Here is a 23079-nt window from a genome sequence, read left to right on the forward strand (position 1 = left end):
CGCCCTGTTCGTGGGGTACTAGAGATCAAATCCAGAGTTTGTGCCTGCTGAGCAAGCATTCTTGCTAACCGAGCCGCATCCCCAGACCAAAGCAGGACTGATTTCCCATACTTGTGTTTTTGTTTTTGTTGTTTTTCAATCATGTGTACGCATGTGTCCTGTGAGCAAGTGTGGGCACACAGGGATGACTTTTGGGAGTCAGTTCTCTTCCCACCACAGAATCAGGGAATTGAACTCAGGTCACCAGGCTTGCTGGGCAAGCACCTTTACCTGCTGAGCCATCTTGCTGGCTTAAGACCGTAGAACTGTCTTCTGAATGAATGACAGAATCTATCATTCTAAAGGAGCTGTTCTCCGCCAGTGGTGTGTCTGACCATAAATGCCCGTTCACAGCCTGGCATCTTCAATCCAAGGCTGCGCCGCCCTGTGCTCTCTTGTGGTTTATTTTTGCTAACTCACTGTCTGAGTTTCAGTCTCCTGCAGCTCCTGTTTACTTGGGCCACTGGAAGCTCTGTTCTTGGGCTGGGGCAGTATACACCAGGAGGAAGTTTCCCCGCTGCCTGCACAGGGCAAATTGGTTTCTAAACAGGCTTGCCCACAGTCTCCATTAATATCCTATCAGAGAGCAAGGCAGCATAAAACAGTAAGAAGCAGGAGTTACTTTTTAGGATGATTGAATATGATGAGGGAGCCAAGGACAAAGGGTAATTTATTCCAAAGGAAGGCAACACCTTTGCTTTGCAATAGCTCTTGCAGCTAAAAAAATAGGGCTGGTAATTGGAGTTGCTTTATGAAAATCTCATTAGCATTAGCATATAACTAAAATGCACAGCTCCATAGTTAATTGCAATCCTGCACTGCTGTTAACAACTACAGTGATGACATTTGCATATTACACATAAAATTAAAAATGCATGTCAGATAGGTGCTCTTTCAGGGGAAAAAATCCTTGAGTAACATTGCATTCACACAATAATCGGTAGGATTTTGAATTTGAATGGAAATTATATGTATAGTAAGAGCTTTAGAAAGACAGCCAAGCCTGATAACTAAATCTGAAACCCTGCAGGCAAGGCCCCCCGCAGCTGGGAGCTTCTTCAAGGATGGGGGCCCTGGAATGCTGAACTGGTAGCCTTTGTGTATGCAGAACCCTTTCCCGGAAAGTCTCTTTGGCCCTTGTAGGCCTCGGTGTCTTCTCTGGGGTTGTCCTTGGGAGCTGCTCAAGCTCATGGGTGGCATCTTCTTCTAAACATTTGTTGTCCACAAGGCTCAGCATAGAGTAGGCATTTGGTTACCTGCAGGTGGGAGCTGCTGTGAGCCCTCTCGACATGAATCAGTAGATGGGAGAGGTTTCGCAGGGAAGTGGGTCACAGTGGAGTTCCTACATCTTCGAGAAGCTCAGCTCTTCCGTGCACATGGAGCCAGATACCTCAACCTTCCTGAGACCCCCATTTCCTCGTCAGTGTGATGTTTGCTTTGGGGGTGTTTGAGAAGATCTCAAAAAGTAGTACGTGGCAGTGCCCAGCCCGGCACAGAGCCCAGCACTGCAAGTGTTATCTCTGTCATTGTGGCATCCACTGGGGTAGCAGATTTGGGGAAAGGACATGGAGAGCATGAGGTATTGATTAGTCCACACACATCTGTCAGTCCTCCTGTGGGCATCCACAAGGCGGAGGTGTCTCCCTGAATGTACCCCACAGAAAGGCTGATCGCTTCCGTTCCATTTCTCTAAGGAAGATCTGAGGAGAGGAGAGGAGAGGAGAGGAGAGGAGGGGAGGGGAGGGGAGGGGAGGGGAGGGGAGAGGAGAGGAGAGGAGAGGAGAGGAGGGTGGGAGACAAGACAATTGTTCTTCCCAGGCAGCTGACACACTCAGTTTGTGTTGGCAGACTCCCTGTGACACTACATTCTTAGTGCTTAGAACTGCGTGAACCCCAGACATGGAGTCAGCCATTTTGCACTTGGGAATTCTGAGATGAATGGAAACAAGCCAAAGGATCAGCGCTGGAGACCAAAGTCTGGGGGCCGTCGGCACGGTGAGGAGTTTGAACCGTGGGTGGGTGGCTTCCCTCTGGCTGCTTACTGGGGACACTGCCACTTAGGCTCTGGGCAAGACCGAATTTGCCGCTGTTGAAGGGAACAGAAAGATGAACACTAGGAAAGAAGAGGGTCCTTGTCCTGGGGTGGGTGACAGAGGCAGCCCCATGAAAAAGAAGCAGGGCCATTGGATTTCACGATAAGGAAGTCCTTAATGGCTTTTCTTCAAGAGAAAGTCAAGCCAGCCGGGGAAGTGACTCAGTGGGTAAGACGCTTGCTGTGCAAGTGTGGAAGTCCTGAGTTTGATCCACGGACTCGTGTGAAAATCTGGGCAAGGCAGTACACACCTGCAAGTTCTGTGGCGGCAGAGGTGGGAAGATAAAAACAGACAGGTCCCTGGCCAGTCGGTCAAGCTGAATCGATGAGTTTCAGGTTCAGTAAGAGACCCTGTCTTAATAAACAAGGTGAATAGCAACTGGAGAAGACACTGCTGGGCTCCAGTCATACACACACACACACACACACACACACAAACGGAGGGGCACGGCTAGGAAAACCTGCTCTGGTTCAGCAACCCCATCCTACACGTGCCGAGCCCATGAGATACCCAAACCTAAGAGCTGCTACAAGCTAAGCCTGGGGCCTCTGATGTCAAGCCAGGCTTTCATGGAACCAGAACCTCAAGTCAAATCCAGGCATGGAAGTGACCCTGCTCTCCTGTGAGTCAGGCAGTAACTCTCCAAGCTGCCCAGTTAGATAAGGAGACAGCTGTGCTCGTAAACTCTTTAGGTTGGATCCCTGTTGTCTGGCCGGAACCCAAAGACTTTCCTCATTGCAGGCTTAGGACAGGCCTGATTCTAGTCCAGGAGCACAGAGTGGCTAAGTTGAGTGGTTTTACCCCAGTGGCCATGGCTCCTCCGTCTTCCCATGAGCTGTGGTTTGCAGAGCTCGGCTCCAAGCAAAGGAACAGGGATTTGGTGGACACAAGAGGCATGGTAGGCACCTATAGCCATGCTATGCCTCTCTCTCTGTGTTTTCCTGGGTATTTTACCTTACTGCTTCTGTACAGGCTTACCCTTGTATTCCTAACACAAGGGTGGTTTGTGTGTAGATAGCACCCTGTTTCGGGTGGCTCATCTCTGCTGATACCACCCTCATTTTCTTACTCTGAAAAGTCACTTAAAGAAAACCGTCTCCAGTTCTGGATGTGACACAAAATTTACCTGTGCTGTGTGACAAATAGCTGAGCGCAGTGAGTGGTGCTCTCAGGCAAGAAGGCTCAGGGAGGAAGAGGTGACACACATACCCATCCCTTGCTGCCCCCCTTTTCTTTGGTCTTGTTTTTCTATCTACCACAGAACTACCTTTGGACCTCAGTTCTTCTCCATTGTGAGGCGTTCTGTTCCTTTTTCTGGGGAGATAGGAACAGACATCTACATGCCCATGGCAAGAAGCTAATTCCAAACCAAAGGAGACATTCTACCCAAGTCCACTGCGATGAGCTAATGAGTGCAGGGGTGACCCAAACACAGCCGCAGCACTGAGAAGTCCCACCTCAGCAAGGGTAGGACCCCACCAAAGCAGCACCGTGGAACTCTTCCTCCAGCCAGCCTCCCACCTTCTGTCTGACCACACATCCCACAACCACATGCAGCTGAGGGGCAGGAGGAAACAATGGGTGAACCCCAGGTGAGGGACCAGTGATTCTAAGGAGAGAGGATTACTCATCCCAGGACAACTTGACTTAGCTATCACTGTATTGTTCTGCTTATTTTGTTGCCATGACTACAAGGCCAGTGTTATCTCGGTGATGCAATGGGATGGTCATGGTATGCCTGAAGGGAAAAGCCACGGAGCAGGAAAAGCTTTTGGTTCCTGCTATTTGCTCGGTGGGGGTCACAGTTTCTGGTGTGCTGAGGGAGTGCGGGGATTCTTTAGGCTCTGTGTGAGACTATGGGAGAGCTAAGAGGTCCCCGGTCAACTGCCTAGTGTGCTGGATGCGACCACCAGAACCCTGCCTCTAGCTTGCCGTGAGCCAGCACTGTTTACCACTCGGTTTCTATCTCAGCCGTAGAATGGCCCTTTCTCTAGGTACAACTCAAGCATCCCGTGTCATTTTGGAGTAGATATTTCTTTGGTCCAGTAGCCATGGCAACTGATTGAGCCACATTTTACAGGGATAGCTGGGTCTACGGTAATGGTAACAGAGCTACCGACACTTCCTGGTAGAAGGAGGAGGGATTCCAGCTGTTTCTCCACTCGCTCACCTCTCAGCTGCAATTGATCTCGAGAGATTGGTTAGTGCAAAATTAATTGAGAAGGAGTGTTTCATGAGGCCATTGTCCATGAAGGGTAGGACTTTGTGGGGATGCAGCTGGTTTAGAGTCACCACAAGACCCTATAAGTAACTCCTCCCTCATGCTCTGTGACAAGCCCAATGAACTCACTGGTTTGTTAAGCAGGACTTAGTTCGGCTGGTACCTTGGTTATCACTGGTGTCCGAGGTAATAGGTGTTTGGTTTGTTCCTCTCACACCAGGAAAAGTTTACATGTTTAGTGATGGCATGGGGACTTATGCTATGGGAGAGCCACGCCATCTCCAAAGATGCCACAACAACCTCTCCGTCCGTTTGATAAATTGTCTAAGAACATCATCCAGCCAACCCTTCTTCCTCGCCAGATAAGGAGCTGCGTGTCAGTCCCGCTGCCAGGCCATTCCCATAAACGCTTGGCCTGGTGGGCCCTGCTGAGGCAGGCATCATTTTAGCCCCAATGGGCTGGCACATTTCCAGGTTCCTTTTGTTGGCGGACGCATCTTGCTATTGAATTCTGAGTGCGGATCAGAGGGTTGCTGAAGCCTTGGGCAGGCTGATTGGGCTCGGGCACTCCCTTGGCCCACACCGGTGTGCAGAGCGAGCCTGACCTCCATCGAGTCTATTCTGTGTTAGTGCTGCTGTGAAACTCAGTTCAGTTTCTACCATATCCTCCTCCCTGGGCTGGCTGTCAGAGCCACGGAGAGTCTATGTTGGTTTCTGCGGGAGTTATGGCCCACAGCCCAGCATCTTAATTGGCTTTAGTTTGAAAATAAATGCTTCGCTGGACAATGACATGTCTCTGCTCTGTTTTAGAAGAAGATTCTGCTTTGTGTAGACTAATGTTTAACTTTAATAATCGTTTCATTAGTCCTGAAGACTGTGCTAATTATTCCAAGTTGTGCTTCATCTTTTGTGTAGATTGTTTTCCCAGAGCCTAAGCTGGCTGCATCCAGGCTCTTAGATAATGCCGGTCTATATTGTGAGAGGTTAAACATTCTCGAAACCAGCTTCCAGCCTTCCTGTATCCTGGCTCATACTCTTCAAAGAGACCGAAAAAAGAATATTTTATGAAATAAAATGATTTGATTTGCAGCAAAAAGCTAAGAACTCCTAGGAGCCTAACTAAAGCTGCCACGAAGTTGGGGGGTTGTCATAGAGATGTGGGGGACATCTGGGACATGCTGAGTCACTCTGTAGCCTAGGGTCATGGCTTCCGTCACCCCTCTGATGAGCTGTTAGTTTGGTGAGGTCACCATGAGGATCCCAGTAGCTAGTTAGGTGACAGCAGGCTTAGAGGTCAGGGAGCTTGGACCCTGCCTGGTAATCTTCAGCTCACAGCACAAGATCCTGTCCCTGCAGGACACTGACTCCTGCTCCAAAGACCTGCTGTGAGTCACTACCTCTGACCTGGGTGGAGACGGAACATTCTAAACTTCCTACAGCGCACGATTCCTATCTAACCAGAGGCTTTCTGATAAAGAGCAAAGACGCAGCATTGGCCCCTGTCCTAAGAAAGCCAACCCGAGTGGGGACTACCAGTATCTCTCAGTTGGTAGCAATCTTACCCAGCACACGCAAGCCTCGGATTTAATCTTCAGTACTGCATACAGTGGGACGTGTGCTTGTAATCATATTACTTGGGAGGTGGAGTCCAAAGGATCAGAAGTTGAAGGTCATTCTAGGGTACATAGTCAGTTTGACTACGAACTACATGAGACCCAGCTCAAACACACACACACACACACACATATGCACACACACACGCACACATACACACATGCCTACATAAAAATGTGTGTGGTGCAAAGATCTCTCATCTAGCATCCTTCTCTGGGGCTGGAGAGACGGCTTAGCACTTAAGGGCCTTGCTGTTGTCGCAGAGGACATGAGTGCCCACATGTTGGCAAGCAACTGTAAGTCCCATTCCAGGGGAGCCAACCCTCCCTTCCAACCTCCTCGGGCACTACATGCTCATCACTCTCAGTCACACATGCAGGCAAAGCATCCATCCATATGAATAAAGAAATTGCTAAGGAGATGTCTTAACATACATAAGTTATGAATATACGGATGTCCATAAATACATACATACATATACACACACATACATACATACACGCATAAAATGTTAAGGAGATGTCTATTTCTGAGTGGTATATACATACACACATAAATTGTTAAGGAGATGTCTACCACTGAGTGGTACATACATACATACATATATAAATTGTTAAGGAGATGTCTACTTCTGTGTGATCCATCCATCCATCCATCCATACATACATACATACATACATACATTGTTAAGGAGATGTCTACCTCTGAGTGGTCTCTTTGGCCATTGCTCGCCTTTCCTTGCTAGAGTGTTTTTCTCTGAGTCTCTCTCTCTCTGGTCTTGGGTGCACACTACCTCACTTTGTAATAAATTCTGTCTCTTTTGTGCTCTCTAGGTCACATCGGAATTCACTTCTCAGAAATCAAAAGGATGGAGAAGCCCATGGGAGGCCAGCATGAGATCCTGGAACCAATGTCACTGCCACAGTCCAGGCCTGTGTCTATCGTAGGCTGGAGAGATCACTGTGGGAAGGCCTGCAATAAGGGAAGCCATGGGACCACTTCCTGAGTAAGAGAATAAGCAGCTATCACTTGGTTCTTACTAGAATGGAGTTCCCGGTGGATTTCACACACTGAAATTACATCTGTGACTATTGGGGTCAATTCCCAGCGGCATCTTAGAGCTAGGAAATGTATCCGTTATCCCAAGTTTTCTGAGAAAGTATTATTTTTTTCTTGTACATTGGTCAAAAGTCAAATCATTAATTGCCAACCAATAAAGGCAGAGCCATTGGGAAAGATAATTATTAAGAGTTTTAATTACCCTGGAATTCCACATAGAAAATTTTGTATTCTGTTACATCTGAGACAGCTGAAAACTCTGAGAAACTGTGGAAGCTCTTTGGCCAAAGCAGACTTTGATTTTTTTTTATTAAAGAGATTTATTTTATTTCATGCATATGGGAATTTTACATGCATGCATGTAAGTACACCATGTGTGTGCCAGGTGCCTATGGAGGTCAGAAGAAGGCTTCAAGTCCCCTGGAACTGGAGTTGGAGACAAATGTGAGTCACCATGTGGGGTGCTGGCAATTGAACCCAGGGCCTCTGGAAGAGCAGCCAGTGCTCAAACCACTGAGCCATCTCTCCAGCTCTAATTTGGTTTCTTTAACATTCCCTAGAAGTGGCCCTAAGTGCCCGGGACTAGTGCATAAGTCAACTAGTTACAGGAAGAGTTGTTCCGTTTCATCTTAGCTGGATTGTAATAAAATGAAATGTGTATATATTCCTATAAACTTAAAAGGAAGTGGATCATGAGGCAGCCGGCTGCACCGCATCTGCAGCCAGGCAGTGGCGAGGGATGAAAGTTCGGGCTCAGCCCACCTTCTCCCTTTTTTATTCCACCCAGAACCCCAGCCCACAGGATGGTGCCTTTATTCCACCTTTAGGTTAGTTCCCCTAAACAGGCCGGTTAATCCAATCAAGAAATTTCTCCTCGGGTTTGCCCAGAGATTTGTCTCCTAGGTGATCTTGATCCCATAAAGCTGACGATTGCTACTCCCCATCCTCCCTTCCAGTACTGCGGTGGCAGGAAAGAGAGCTGAGCCTTCGGCTTTCCCGCCCAAGACCATATGCTAATTCATTCACTCTTTCAGTAAAATTTACTGAGTGTCTATTGTGCCAAGACAGTCTTGGAAACAGTCTGGGTTGCCTTGTGTGACAAATTAGTATTAATTGTTAAATTCGCAGGAGAAACTGATTACGAATCAATATGAGCAATAAAGGGTAGCTCAGAGCACTCCCCAAGGCATGCTGTATAACCTCATTATATAGGAAGCCGTGTGGGAATGAACTTGCCCATCTGGGCAGGTAGGTACCATCAAATTGTCCCTATGTATCTTAGAAGATGACTAGGCGAAGAAGCCATTTGGGAAAGTACAAGCCTTCAAAACAAAGGAACCTTCCTCTGGGGATACAGGCAAAAGTAGAATTATTGCAGGAAAGGGCTTGACATCATGATCTTGGTGGTTCACGAGTTTATGAGATTCATCAGGAGGTGAGCTTATGATTCAGTAGTTCAGAGTTAGCACAACCTAAACAACCTGGTCTTGGTTCAACAGATGTTTCCTATGACTCATTTAGATGCCTTCAAAAAAAAAAAAAATCCAGCCACTGGATTGGATGGAAGGCTTACAGATGTGAGTCTATTAACTGCACCCGAAGCAACACAATAGCAGGGTTCTGATATGGACCACGCCAAGGAAAACACGTCACGGGCTAAGAGGGACTCTAGAGATGGTCTCAGGGTTATGGCCTCGTAAATACTTTCCTCGTCCACACCGGAACGAAGGTGGAGATGACTTTAAAACTGGAGGGTTTTTTTTTTATGCAGAAGCCAGGCTGATCAAGACATCATGAAGGCATGCCTGCCATAAGCGAATGCTCTGCAGCTAAAATACGATTCGAATAAAGGAAAACGCAGGTAGCAGTAACTAGACGTCGGCACGATAGTCTGATCTGTCCTGAGACAGACGCTGACCCGGTTTCTGTATTTATCGTACTTCATTAAAGTGGGCCTGAAACAAAAGGCTTACTGGAGGTTTAGGGTCTATTGGGTGTAGTCAAGGGGTAGAGGGGAGAGAGGTCACCTCAGGCCTCTGAAGAATAGGGCAGTGTTTCATTACAGACTATAACCTCATCACCCGGCAATTTCTACTACAGTTCAAATGCAGCTTTACTGCGCTGTGGGGACAGACCACCAGGGCTCTTAGAACATCCCAGCCCGGCCCCCACCGGCCAGTCTCTTGTGAAGTCTGTGTGTGTGTGTGTGTGTGTGTGTGTGTGTGTGTGTGTGTGTATTACTGTGATTATTTATATTTTGGCTAACATTATCCCTGTTTAGTTATTCTGTTTCCTACTCTAAATATTGGATGCACACACATCCGAGAAGTCCAATTACCAAATACACTTCACAACAGAACAAACAGTGAACACGGTGGAGGGTATGGGGCAGCTGTGTGAGTGGATTCCCACCACAAACGCTGTTGATATTATGGATAAATGATAGGGTGCGTATATTTGTACTGGTCTTTTATGAACATGTAAGTACTATGGTGATTAATAGACTATTTCAGAGCATTTCTGGGTTTATAGCTTTTACCATTATGTTTTGCACTAAACTGAATACTAAAAGTATAATTAGCATAAAATGCAGAATCCTCAAAAATTATTGACATTAGAAAGAAATTCTTGAACCTATTGCTAAAAAAAAATTGAGTTGTCAAAGGTGGAACAACCTCCCTGAGTTTAAATATTTCCTATTTTTCCCCGGGGGACTATCGGGGGGAGAGACAGCAGGAATATTTTAGGATATTATAGCTCATACTGCATCTGTTTCCAGAAAAATTACATGCCTACGTTCAATTGCATAACCCTTAAATAGGGTAAATTATAATCCTATCAAATTGAGAATATATAATCCTTTAAAAACACATTTAAGATGTAAGCCATATGTTAGAGTGAGTGGATCAGGTGTTGAAATAACGTGTTTTACTTTCAAATACATTGCCCCAGTGTTTTTAAAGTTACCGAGGAGAAGTAGCAGCCCGAGTGTGCTGGGATAAACGATCAGGCTCATTGTCCTGTTGCGGGAGGATGTTGTTTTGACAGCTGCACTTTGGCCAACAGTAACCTGACAGAACGCGGATAATGAGACGTGTGACGGTTAGCACTGATTGTCAGCTTGGCAGGGTCTCCAAACACAGGAAATACAGCTCCGGCTTTCGCGTCTGTCAAGGACTTTCTAGGTTGGCTTAACTGAGGTGGGAGGACCCACCCTAAATGTGGGCAGCGCGATTCCGTGGGCTGGCTTCCCAGACAGAGAAAGTGGGCTGCGCTCCAGCATTTATCTGTCCCTGCTTCCTCGCCGAGGAAGCAATGTGACCAGCTGCCTCACACGCCGGCCACCATGCCCTTCCTGCTACAGAGGCCTATGCCCTCAAACTGTGCGTCAACGTAAACTCTCCTTTCCTTCGGCTGCCTTTGTCACAGCAATTGCACAAGCAGGTGACGCAAGAAGGCACCGTCAATGAGGGCAGGGAGCTTGCCTTCGGCTCAGGGTCAGTGTCAGCAATCTTTGTGCCCATGGGCACCTGCTTGGGAGGTAGACTGTCCAGGTCAGCTTGATGGGGTCTCCCTAACTCCAATGGTACAGCCATTTTTCCCCTTGGGCCACCAATGATAGTTTTCATCAGGTTTAACCTGTATCCCTTCTTCTCCTTCCTCCCACCATGTTCATTCACTCACCCATGCATGCATGCATGAAAACATTGTTTCGCATATGCCCGGAGCTGTGCTAAATGCTGCTGATACAACCGTAAGCAAGGAGGATACAACCAAATCAGTACACGGCAAAGATATGATAAACGGTGGGCGCTGTGTAGGCAAGCGCTAAAGCTGTGCTGATGTGATCCGATGGGGTACAACAGAGAACCCTGAGCTCAGATGGGGAGTTAGGACTGCTAACTGCAAGAAACCTGGCTTGGTGAAGGGCCAAACCTGCACGGGACATATGGCACCTGGAAGCATGGGTAATATTGATACGGATAAACACATAAAGATTCATCTCCTCACGCTTACCTTTCATGGTTAGATGCTGTTGCTCCTACAGGTCATGGGCTTCTAGACAAAAGCCCAAGTACTAGGTATAGGATACCTCCCTATGAGCAGTTAGCCAGAGAGCTCTTAGAGGCCCCCGAGAGAATACAGGCTACTGGGGCCAAAGAGATGGCTCAGCAGTTAAGAGCATTTGCTGATCTTCCAGAAGATCTGAGTTCTGATCCTGACACTCACATGACTGGTTCTCAACTGCATTGACTCCAGTTTCAGGGCATCTAATGTCCTCCTCTAGCCTTCATGGCATGTGTCACGTGCACAACCATGTACACGCATGCACTCAAACACACACACACAAATACAAATAAATTTTTTTTTAAAGGTGCGAGCTGCTCTCATTGCTCTTGAGTGCCCTCCAGTACTGGGTGCAAGGCTGTGCTGCTGAAGGCACCACATGCAATGAGCACAGGGTGCAGAGACATTCAGGTGGAACGGTTGCAAACTCCCTCCTGATCGCCGGCTCTCAGAGCGCAGGAAGGCGCTAAGCTGGCTGGGGGTGGAGGGGAGAACGCAAAATGGTCTCCACCATGTAAGCTGCTTACCCTACTGGGCAAGAAGCGCCCACAGGTGCAATAGCAACTTGACCGTTTTGGGGACAACCAACTGCTTTGTGGTTGGATCTGAGAGCTGCTTCTCAGGATGGAATACAAACCTGATACTGTAAAGGGGGCTGGGGAGAGAAGGGGCAAGAGAGAGGGAAAGAGAGGGACGTTTTCATCATTCCTCTAAATGAACATGCCATTCAACTGCGCTCTAATGTTTCTGTTTGTACTGCAGATTCGTGCTAATCTCGGCCTGGAGCAGAGAAGTTCTTTTTAGTAGGGGGTTACAATTACTGCGCAGACTCCTACGTAGTCAAAATGTCGAGAGTAAGTGACCAACGAGCCCTCAACCTTCGACAGGGTGTTGTGTCTCACACACGCATACGCATGCACAAAAGCAACAGCGAACACTGCGGAAGAGAGAGGTGGGAGGGAAACTGAGAGCTGGAGGATGGAGAACAGTGTCCTGACCTGGTGGGGTGCAGATCTCACATGGCTGCTGAAACCAGGAGCACACAGCGGCTGTGGATACCTGCACGAGGCTGGACCACACGAGGCCCCACCTCTGCTGAGGAATGAAGGGTTATTAGCGGTTTCTGGTCTGGGGATATGTTCTCTAACGGAACGGTCACTGGGAGACCAGGTAGGAAAAAGAGGTTCAGGGGAAAACTGAAGGAGATACTAGAAGGTAACGTGGGGAATATAATCATAGCACACTTGTTATATGTATGCGATTGTCACGATATTAAACTGAAAAAAAGACAGTTCCTGCCACAGAAGCCACATTCAAGTATCCAGCAACTCCATGCGGCTCCTGCATACAGAGGAGCAATACTGACTTCCCCACTGCCCAGTGATCCCCACGGGTCCCAATGTGCAATGGCTGTGTGGTGGGAGAGGCAGATGGCAAAGGTCTATAAAAACAACCCCCCCACAAACAGCAAAGCAGCTCAGAGATGAGAGCTTGCCGGAGGGGAAGGTCGTAAAGAAATGCTCACAAGTGGATTGACATCGGCCTCAGGGGAGATGGACTGACAACAGATTCAGGGGAGAGGGCCCCCAAAGCATAGCAGATGACTCTGGAGGAAAGAAGAGACACTCCTTTTTAGGACAAGGTGCCTTGTATCCAGGCTAGCCCTGAATTCTCAATATAGCCGAGGATGACCTTGAACTTCTGATCTGCCTGCTTCTCCCTCCCAGTACTGGGATTAGAGGCATGATATCAATCTAGTTTATGGGGTGCTCAGGATTGAACGCAGGGTTTTATGCATGCTAGTGAAACACTCTACCAACTAAGTGACTCTGCCAGCTAAGAATGTCTCATCTTAAAAAAAAAAAAAAAAGAAAGAAAAAGGAACCACACATTTAATTAGTCAAGATGATGAACAACTGTAAATCCAAGCCCTTGGGAAGCCTAGAAAGAAGAATTGCTGTGAGTTTGGGGTCAGCCTGAGCTACCCAGTGAATCTAGGCCAGCCTGAGACCCTGTCTCCAAAACCCCTAAAACAGGTAACAACGACAACAAAAATCACAGCAAAGGAACAACAAAAACACATAGAAGATACCACCACGGATTGCAATATCGTGCTTTATCTTCAAACCCAGGGTAAGAAAGCCCCAGAGGAGGGCCACAGGAGAACCATTTGAAGGAACAAACCAGATTCCAGGTGGAGCAGGAAGGTGAGGGCAATTCAGGCTGATAGTAGATCCAGGGTAGGAATATGCTGTGAGGCTCTGGAAGGGTTGGAGGATTTGTGCCAATGGAGAGAACAAGGGCCTTGGTGGAACAGCACTGGAGTTGATCATCCTAGCGGACTGGCACCTGAAGGCACTTAGTCTTAGACATTAACTGCTGAAAACTAGATTGGCCGGCTGGGGAGCGGTTAGCTGGCTCACTAGGCCGGAGGTACAGTGTTCCTTCAAGCTCATGCACCATGGCCCAAACTATTCTTGATCCAGAAACAGCAGCTTCATGCAGTGTTGGTCTCAAAGGCTTTGGTTTCAACACCTGCCGACTCTCTCAGACGCTAGACACAGAGAGAGGGATCCTGCGGGAGATGTCGAGAACCTCAAAGTCTAAGTATCAGTCCAGTCTCAGAGACTGTGTTGTCGGCCACCCTATAAACCACATCTCCATTGTCAAAGAGCCTGGAGCGGGTGGGTCCCAGGATGTGAGTTTTCCCAGCCGTCCTGAGTCAACAGCACATTCTCCTCATTGGCTCCTGACAGTAGAGCAGGATGTGATGTCACCACCAAGCCAGGCAATGAGAGAGCCCCGTGCACATCCTGAATTTTAAATCGTGCAAACTTGTGAGAACTCAAGTAACAGCTGTTTTAAATTTGGTTCTAACAAAATGCAGCAAGAGGTTCTGCCACGAGATTAAGAGACGCAAATTGTTTGAGAGGTTATTTATTATTTGAGTTATGTGACTTTCCCCGCCACTGACAAAAGCAATCAAGAAGACTACAATGGAATCAGTAAAAATGAACTGACTGTCCAAGTCCTAAGTGTCATTGAAAAACAATGTCATATACTTATTAAAGTTCCTACAACATGGGTTAGTGAGGCATTCACTAATGAATCTGATTGTCAGTACAACACCAGCCATCGACCATCAAACCCGCTTACTTATAGATGTGGAAACTGAACATCTGCAGTGGCTTTAATCTCTACTAACAACATGTCACCTGAGACTTAGCCCAGAGAATGGCAATAATACTACAAGCTTTAAATCCCTCATATTACAGAATTGCATATCTTAATACTTGACTCTCAAACCGTGCAAGCCGGTGTTGGAAGTCACCTGACAACAGCCCCACAGAGGGTCACTGAGTTCTTGGCCACCTCCCTTGCATGACTTTGGATGCACCGCAGTCTAGGGTGCAGTAGCTGCGGCCGCGAGTGGTGACGTCTTGCCGTTGGGCTCCTGGTGTGACGCGTATGCAACCTGCCCACATTGAGCTCCTCTCCAGGCCGAGACCAGCAAGGGTTTGTCCATTTACAAGTATGTTTACTCTAGCTCTCCTCAGTCCCCGCAAATGTATCTGTAGCTCTCAGAAGGAGATGTCACGCGCTGGGCAAAGGATAACAGTACGCTGGGGCTAATTACCGGAGCTTAAGGAATGAGCGTGGACCGCAGGTCGCCAGGCACGTGCTTCTCAACTTTTGGAGTCCACGTGTCCTATTAGTGCTGGAAAGCTGACCAGGGGTAATCTGTAAGTCCTGGAGCTCAAGCTCTGGTCCCCAGCACAGCCGAAAGTTTTACATTGTTGAGAGAATCGGCCGCACTGAAAATAGACCCCAAGCTGTTAAATGAAGGAGGCTGTGAGGAGCCAGTGCAGCAAGACCTGACTTGTTGACTTGTAAAGACTGTGATGGGGGAGGACCTGGAGGGATGGCTCAGCAGTTAGCAGTCATTGCCGCCCTTTCAGAAGATGCACCCCACCTCCCTTTGGTCCCAGTACCCACGTCCTCAGGTGACTCACAACTGCTTGTGACTCCAGCTCCAGAGTCTCCTATATCCTCTTACAGCCACGGTGGACTAATAAACTCATATGCACATATTCCCACACAGATAAGCATGAGTGCATACAATTTTAAAGCAAAATATTAATTATAATATTATTAAAAACACTACAGCTTTGTAATTTTTTAAAAAAAAAAGTTATGAAGCCATTAATAGTCCATTACTTTAATCCCAGCACTCAGAAGGTAAAAATGCAGGGGGATTGGGAACTTCGGGCCAACCTTAGCTACATAGGAAGCCAGAGGCCAGCCTGATCTATATAGTGAAAGCCTGCCTCAAAGTACAAGTGGAATGAATACAATTCTCAGAAGGAAATAAATAAATAACCCCCAAAAAAATGCATGAAAAAAAAATGTTCAACATCTTCAACCCTCAGAAAAAAATCAAAACTACATTGAGTTTCCATCTCAGCTCTTTCAGAATGACGAGACCAAGAAAACAAACACTGGTGAGAACGTCTGGCTGGAGAGGGGAAGGGACACGGGGCGGGGAGGACACAGCCTTTAGTCACTACTTGTGGGAATGTGTAATGGGGCAATCGCTGTGGAAGTAAACGCGGAGATACAAAGTCCTCTAAAAAAAATAAATTCTGCAGCCACGTGGCCCCTTTTATATCACTCCTGGGTGTATCCCTGAAGGAATCTAAGTCCTACAGAGGCATGTGTGAGTCATGTTTATGCCGTGCTGTCCACAATAGCGGATATGCCGCCTAGATGGCCAGCAGCAGATGGATAAGAAACACACGTATACACGGCATATATACACAGTGGCGTTTACTCGGTCAGAAAGAAGGACGACACGTGGCTCGCAGGAAAACTGGGGGAGATGCAGATCATTGTGCCAAGTCAAATTGTTCAGATCCAGAAAGACAAATGTATTAAGTGTTTTCTCTCCTGTACAGAATCTGGGATTATCCTACATGACCTGGAGGTAGAAGGGTGAGCTATATGGGAGGAAGGATGGGACCGGCAGTGGTGGGGAACGGAGGATGATGGGGCAAAAGTGAACAACATACACCGGTATTATACACGTGTATGTATGTATAAAATGCCATGATGAACTGCATTCATTTGCGTGTTAACTATGAAAACAAATTATGAAAGGAAAAACTTTGAGTTAGGGATGTGTAGCTCAGTGGTTAACATGCCCAAGGCTGTGGGTTCTACTCCCAGCACCCCCAATGAAACAACGATAATAAAATCGTTAATTCTTATTTAACTCTGATCGTAAGAAATAATATCTTTTCCCACCTCTTCAAATATTAAAATTTCAGGAGGACACTGATAAAGAAAAATATTCTTAGCTAAAATTTGAATGCTATTTGGGGAAACCATGTATATCTAAGTGTCAATAGTTTGTGTACTATAAAAATATGAATTTACTTTAATTTTTAATTTTAATTCTAATTCTGGAAGGGATTCTTTTCCTTATCTCTAGAAAACCTAATGTATGTGTGACACTTATTTAAACACCCACTAATGTATCTGCTCCCATGGATCCAAAGTGTAAAATTACTTATTTTCTAGACAGAGACGCAGATGAATACACATATTTATCTGACGAATTTAGACCCACTAAAGCTTTACTGATAGTGATGTTTCTTCGGAGACTGATTTACCAACAGACAGAAGTATTTTTAAAACATAGTCTCGGAAATCAGAGACAAATGGAATAGAAATGGAGTTTTTGTTTCTTACAAATTGCTTTGCGTCTGGTGGGATTTTCAAATTCTGACTCTAATGAGATTTGGCTCCATGTAAATTCCCTGTTAAAAGGCCTGGGCTGGTGCAGTCCTATAGACATTTATTCCCCCAAACATTACACGCCATTTTGGCGGATGAGAGGTGGGGAAAAGCAGATCCTATTCATTAGACTGCCTACGGGAAGAGAGGTCTATGGAAACACGTTTTCGGAGCCTTTGCCATTTGTTTGCTGGGATGATGGCAATGTTGAACTTGAGAAGTGTGTGTGTTTGTGTATGTTAAAATTAAATCTGGTAATTAGTTTACTTTAGACAATGACCGCTCAATTTACTTAGGACCCGCTACACGCCAGGCATCTTGCCAAGTGTTGCAGAGGACAGACAGTTGAAGAAGTTCCCTTTTCACTCTGAGGCTGGCGAAGCCCATAGTCAAGAAGCAATTACAGCGCTGCATGTTTAAAAGAACATGTGAAGTGGTACTGTGATATATTTCACTGTAGCGCATAAGAGTAAAGCCAACGTTCATAGTGAGTGAAGACTTTGAAACTATGCGCACTGACCCTTAAAGAGATTTATGAAAATGTCTTTTAAAAAAAAAAAGAAGCTGGAAGCTCAGGGTTTAGGAGCACATTCTGGTCTTGCAGAGAATCTGTGTTCAGTTCCCAGCATAGAGGATGGGCAGCTCACAATCTTGGGTAAACACAGCGCTAGTGAGGCCTGGTGTCCTCTTCAACACTTTAAGGGAACCAACACTCAGTGCACACATCCACATTCAAACACACGTGTGCACATGCCGATACACACATCCACACCCATACACACTCACACCCCCCACACAATTAAAGATAAATCCTTCAAAAGGTTATAAAAACTTAAAATACAATCGACTAATTCTTCCCAAAGCCTCTTATTTTGCATTTCTAATCGAACATGTCATATTGTTTCTCTTTCTTGCTTCATTAAGTACCTCACCTTTGACTGGCATCTTTCCTGAGCCTGACAGAGGCAGGTGTGAGCTCAAAACAAGCCTGGTCCTCATAGCGAGTTCCAGGCCAACGAGGGACACACAGTGAGACTTTATTTGTATTTTCCTCAAATTTGGTTTTAGGGAATTGCATGGAAAAGATCATTTTCAGATGGACCTCGAAGGAGATGGGGGCTGAGGACTTAACAAGCTGGAATCTGAGGACGTATGCCTCGGACTCTGCAGGTGTAACAATAGGAAGGAGTGAGGACTGCTCCACTTGGAGGAGCAGGTGGCACCCAGTGGGCTTCTGGGAAGTGAGGAGATTCAACCAGGGATTAGAGTCCGTCTGTCCTGGGTCTAAAGGTCATCCCAGGGCAGTTAAAATGCAGAGAAGGGCTTTGCTGCTTTGATATCTGCTTTTATTTGTAAATAATAAATTTCAAACTCACAAAAAAGTAGCAAAAGTAGCTACTGTAAGGTTTACCGTTCACCCAGAATGACCTGTCATTGATTTTTTTGTCTTCTTGCTTTTTCAATGGATCATGATAGATATATAGATAGATAAATGATGTAGATAGATAGATGATAGATAGATATAGATAGATGATAGAGAGATAGATGATGTAGATAGAAGATAGATAAAGTGTATATTACATATGTGTACATACTTATATACATACATAACACTTTCTATACCATTTGAAATTAAGTTGAATACATGGTCATAAACCTCTTTTTCTATAACTTGAATTTTCTCCCTATAACTTTGTTATCTATTCTGAAATTTATGCACCAACTACATCATGTGACTGAGGTGTAGAGTATCCCTACAGCATTGACATGACCTCCACAGGAAGGACTACATATATAGTTTTAAACTTTATCTCTTTAACTTATGTGAATGTGTGCACCTGCATGAGTTTATGTGCACCATGTGTGTGCAGGTGCCCACAGAGGCCATGGGGCGTTAGATACACTGAAGCTGGGGTTACAGGCAGCTTTCAGGTACCACCGTGGGTGCTAAGAACCAAACAGGCCTGTAGATTAAAAGAAGAGTCTTTAGGGGACCTAGAGGAACTCTAGTGTAAGGTCTAGTCTAGTCTAGAGGGTGATTACTGATGTTCATCACGTTCAACAGTGTGGTCTTCAGATCACTTTAGGGAGAGCAAAACCTTGAAGGGGAAGGTGGGACTCCAGCCATGTCCTCCTCCTCTCGGGGTTGGCTCTGCCACCCCTCCTGCTGAGGGATGTAGCTTCACCTTAAGGCTGTTAAAACACTAAAGTCAACTGATACTTGAGGGTGAACTAGAATAAACCTTCTCTCGTTGGAAGGTGATCGGCTTAGGTGTTTTGCTATGATAATAGAAACTGACACATTAGGCGGGACTGATAGGGGAATTTTCTGCTCCTAATAGCCGTGACAGCCACATGAATGCAGGAAGTTTGGCCTTGAGTTTTAGTAAAGCAGAGGATTGGAATGTATCTAGGCATGGAGCCAGGATCAGTGATGGTTTTCCATCCTCCACCCTCTCAAAAAAAAAAAATACTAGGATTCTGGGAAATGATAAAGAATCTTTGGATGGGTCATGGTGGTGCTTATATATGTTTGGGTTTGAATTTACACTGACTGAATGGTTCAGAAATATTTTCCCTGAAAATAAACACTGAAAGAAGGCGATGATGACTCACATTGGTCTGATAAAAGTGAATGGAAACTGCTTTGGAAAGATGGAGCCTTATCGTAATTCACATAAGATTCCCACAGGTTGAAATGTGCGGGGCATGAACTCAACCAAAAACTATAAAAACACAGAAAGGGGAAATTGGTTCTGAGTAGATAGCAGCAAAGACCAAACAAACAAACAGCAGCCCAACTAATTCTTCATAATTTCAAACAGAAGAATGATCATCTTTAGACTATAAAACAAAGCAGATGACAGCAGAAGGCCCCATGGGTAGAACGCTTGCTGCCAAGCCTGTCGACCTGAACTTGATGTGTAAGACCACATGGCAAAAGGAGACAACTGCCAGCCACGTGAACCACCCTCTGCCTTCCCCATGTGCCTCAGCATGCGTAAGGTATAGTCAGCTTGGGTTTAAACAAACCTAGTGACTATCACAGCTCTGGGTAAAGTGGCAGGGCGGGTGGGAGAGCGGGAGGTGTGCCAACGGAGCGGCCCACAATTTGAAACATGATTTATCTGTCTCTGGGCCTTTCTTGTTAGTGTCTGCACATCATTTAAGTAACCAGAATCATGGAACGTAAACCACAGATTGGAGCTAGCGGGTATGCACTGTGCCCGCAAGCCTTCCAGTTAGGCATGTTGAAGGCACTGGCATAAATAGCCCTATTTGCACAGTAGCCCTACAATGAAAGATTACATAGGAATACTTACAGAATTACATAGGAATTACATAGGAAGAGAGCAGAGAAACAAATGGGAAACTGCTGGGGCTCTCCCACTTGGAAGTCAAAGCAGGAGAGAGGTCCCCAAAGAAGCCAGAGAGACAACAGGACCACAGGGGGCATAGAGGGACAACAGGACATGGCTTCAGCTGAATTCTTTGTGGCAACTTCAGCTTCGCATTGGCACAGAACTGAGCATCCCACTGCATTTAAATGTTTCTATTGAATCCTCACGCTTACACAGCAAGTACTCTTACCTGATATATCATCCCCTTAGCCTCAGAGATTTCCTTTTCAAGATACTGTGTGTATTTGTTTTGAGGCAAGGTCTCACGCGTACTTGGTGGATCTCAATCCTCCTTTCAAGTGCTGGAATTAGAAGCGTGTGTTACCGTGTTTGGTTTAGGGGGTGCTGAGATCAAATCCAAGGCTTTGTACAGATGAGGCAAACACTCCACCGACTGAACTCCACCCCTAGGGCTCTACTTTGGGATCATATAAGCATCGTCCTAGACTAACCTTATCTCTCTCAATTCTTCGAAATCCCATGTTGATTACTCCACAGAGCGTCCTGTTGCTGATTGGATTATTAAAGTTTAATAACATGAAAATAAGTCATGATATCTCTTTGAAGTGCTGACAACAGCCCATGTAGATATTTCTCATTCTCTGTCTCTCTCTCTCCGTCTCTGTCTCTGTCTCTGTCTCTCTGACTCACCTCTCCCGAAGTCACCACCGTTCTTGGTGGTTTTCTGTTTTATGCTGTTTGTTATTCTATGCTTATGTATACCCACAGTGTTAGTGTATGTGTGTATCCTGAGACTGTGATTAAAAACCATCCTGACACAAACATCTGAGGGAGATAAGGCTTATTTTGGTTCGCAGTTGTGGCAGGGAGGTCCTGGTAGCAGGAGCCAAAGCAGCTGGTCACATTGTGTCTGCAGTTGGAGCACAAAGACCAATGAATGCTGGTCTGGCTTCCTGCTTTCTCTGCAGTCCTGGACAGACAGCAGCCCATGGAATGGTGCTGCTCACAATGATGTTGGGTCTGACCTCCTCAATTAACCCAGTTAGGTAAGCTCCCAACAGGCTCGTCTCTGGGGTGATTTTAGAAGCTGTTAGGTTGGCAATATTAACTATTGCACCCAAATTTCTATTTAGTTTTCATTTAAGTGGTGAGTTCTGCTTAACTAACCATTGAAACGTGCGTTCCCATGTAATATATTATGAAGACTGTAGAATTTAGCATATTGCTACTGTTTTATTGTATTCCATTTATGTTACTGTTAAACTTTGCTTTCCACTCAGTTGTTACTAAGGCTGTTTATAAATCGTTGACTCTCATCTGAACTACTCTGCTACTTCCTTGAGCTTAAAACAAGAGGCCCTCCATTACCGCTCTTGCATGGGCATTGACTTGTATTGATTTCAAACATTTTCTGGGAGGCAAAGCGCATGGGCAAGGTGATGCTGGGTGAACTCTGTGACTGTGGAAACTGCAGTATAGTTTTTAATTTTTAAAATTATTATTTTGATCCCAGCACTTGGCAGGCAGAGATAAGTGGATCTCTGTGAGTTCCAGGACAGCGTCTACTACAAAGTGAGTCCCAAATCAGCCAGGACTCCATTGTAAGACTCTGTCTCAAAAATATATCTTATTATTGTATGTATGGTGAGTCACTCACACAAAGGCCAGGACTTTCAGAAGTTGGTTCTCTCACCTTCTTTCTGATGCAGAATTGCGTTTCTGCTGTGTACTCTAAGGCAGACGGTCCATAAACTTCCAGCCACTCTCCTGTCTCCACTCCATTTTACTGTAGCTATGCAGGGATTACACACACACACACACACACACACACACACACACACACCATTGCATCTGGCTTATTTTAAAAAAGGAGTATTGATGATCAGACGCAGGTCACCAGGTCTGCAAGTGCTTTTACCCACTGAGTTAGCTCCCAATGACCCAGAAAATGATGTCTAATTCAACCTCTTTCCCTAAGTGTAGTTCCCATCCTTGGAGTCTTGTATAGTGTGGCTCTGGATAAGGGATGCTGAACAGATGTTTGCTGACAGGGTAAAATCATGACAGTGTTGATGACATATCTTCCTCTGATCCAGTTTCATGTCGGTGTCATTTTCAGGAGATGAAAGCAATGCTGAGGGCTGGAGGAAAGGAGACGAGGTAACAGGTTAACCATCACATGGGGACCTCAGCAGCCGATGCAGGAAATTCCTCCTCGTGTCTTTGGAGGGTCCACAACACCTTCCTAGAGGCCCTCCTTGCAGTAAGAAGGCGAAAGATCTCAACAGATCTAACTAAGGATCCTTCAGGGCAGTGGAGGCGCAAACCTTTAACCCCAGCACTTAGGAGGAAGAGACAGGCCGATCTCTGTGACTTAGAGGCCAACCTGGCCTACAGAGCTAGCTCCAGAACAGCCAAGGTTACACAGAGAAACCCTGTCTCAGAACAAAACAAAACCAAGAACAACAACAACAACAACAACAAAAAATCAACCAAGGGAAAAACATCCTGTCAGATTTAAACCAGTTGAGGGTCAGATGAGAAGTTTCTCACACTCAGGAGATTCTGAGCCTGACAGTGTCTTTGTGAACCATGAGAAGGATGCCTTTTCTGCTAGGGAATCTTGTGTGTGTATATGTGTGTGTGCATGTGTGGGCCTGTGTGTGTATATACATTGGCCTGTGTGTGTGTGTGTGTGCGCGTGCATGTGTGTGTGTGTGTGTGTGCATGAGTGGGCCTGTGTGTGTGTATACATGAACCTCTGTGTGTGTGTGTGCGCACACACATGGGCCTACACGCGTTCACATGGGGAAGCCCTGTATCAAAC

General features: G+C 46.0%; 1 long non-coding RNA gene across 1 annotated transcript; it reads left to right on the forward strand.

Annotated features, from left to right (window-relative positions):
• The first annotated feature begins 1857 nt into the window (after positions 1–1857).
• On the forward strand, positions 1858–17433 carry LOC126499333 (uncharacterized). The gene is made up of 3 exons (XR_007591063.1): positions 1858–2034; positions 6801–6973; positions 11857–17433. It is a non-coding gene; the product is annotated as an uncharacterized lncRNA (long non-coding RNA).
• The last annotated feature ends 5646 nt before the right edge of the window (positions 17434–23079 follow it).

Source organism: Alexandromys fortis, unplaced genomic scaffold (assembly GCF_014885135.2).
Source record: "Alexandromys fortis isolate MF-2015 unplaced genomic scaffold, M_Fortis_MF-2015_v1.1 scaffold_15, whole genome shotgun sequence".
In the NCBI taxonomy this organism is placed as follows: domain Eukaryota; kingdom Metazoa; phylum Chordata; class Mammalia; order Rodentia; family Cricetidae; genus Alexandromys; species Alexandromys fortis.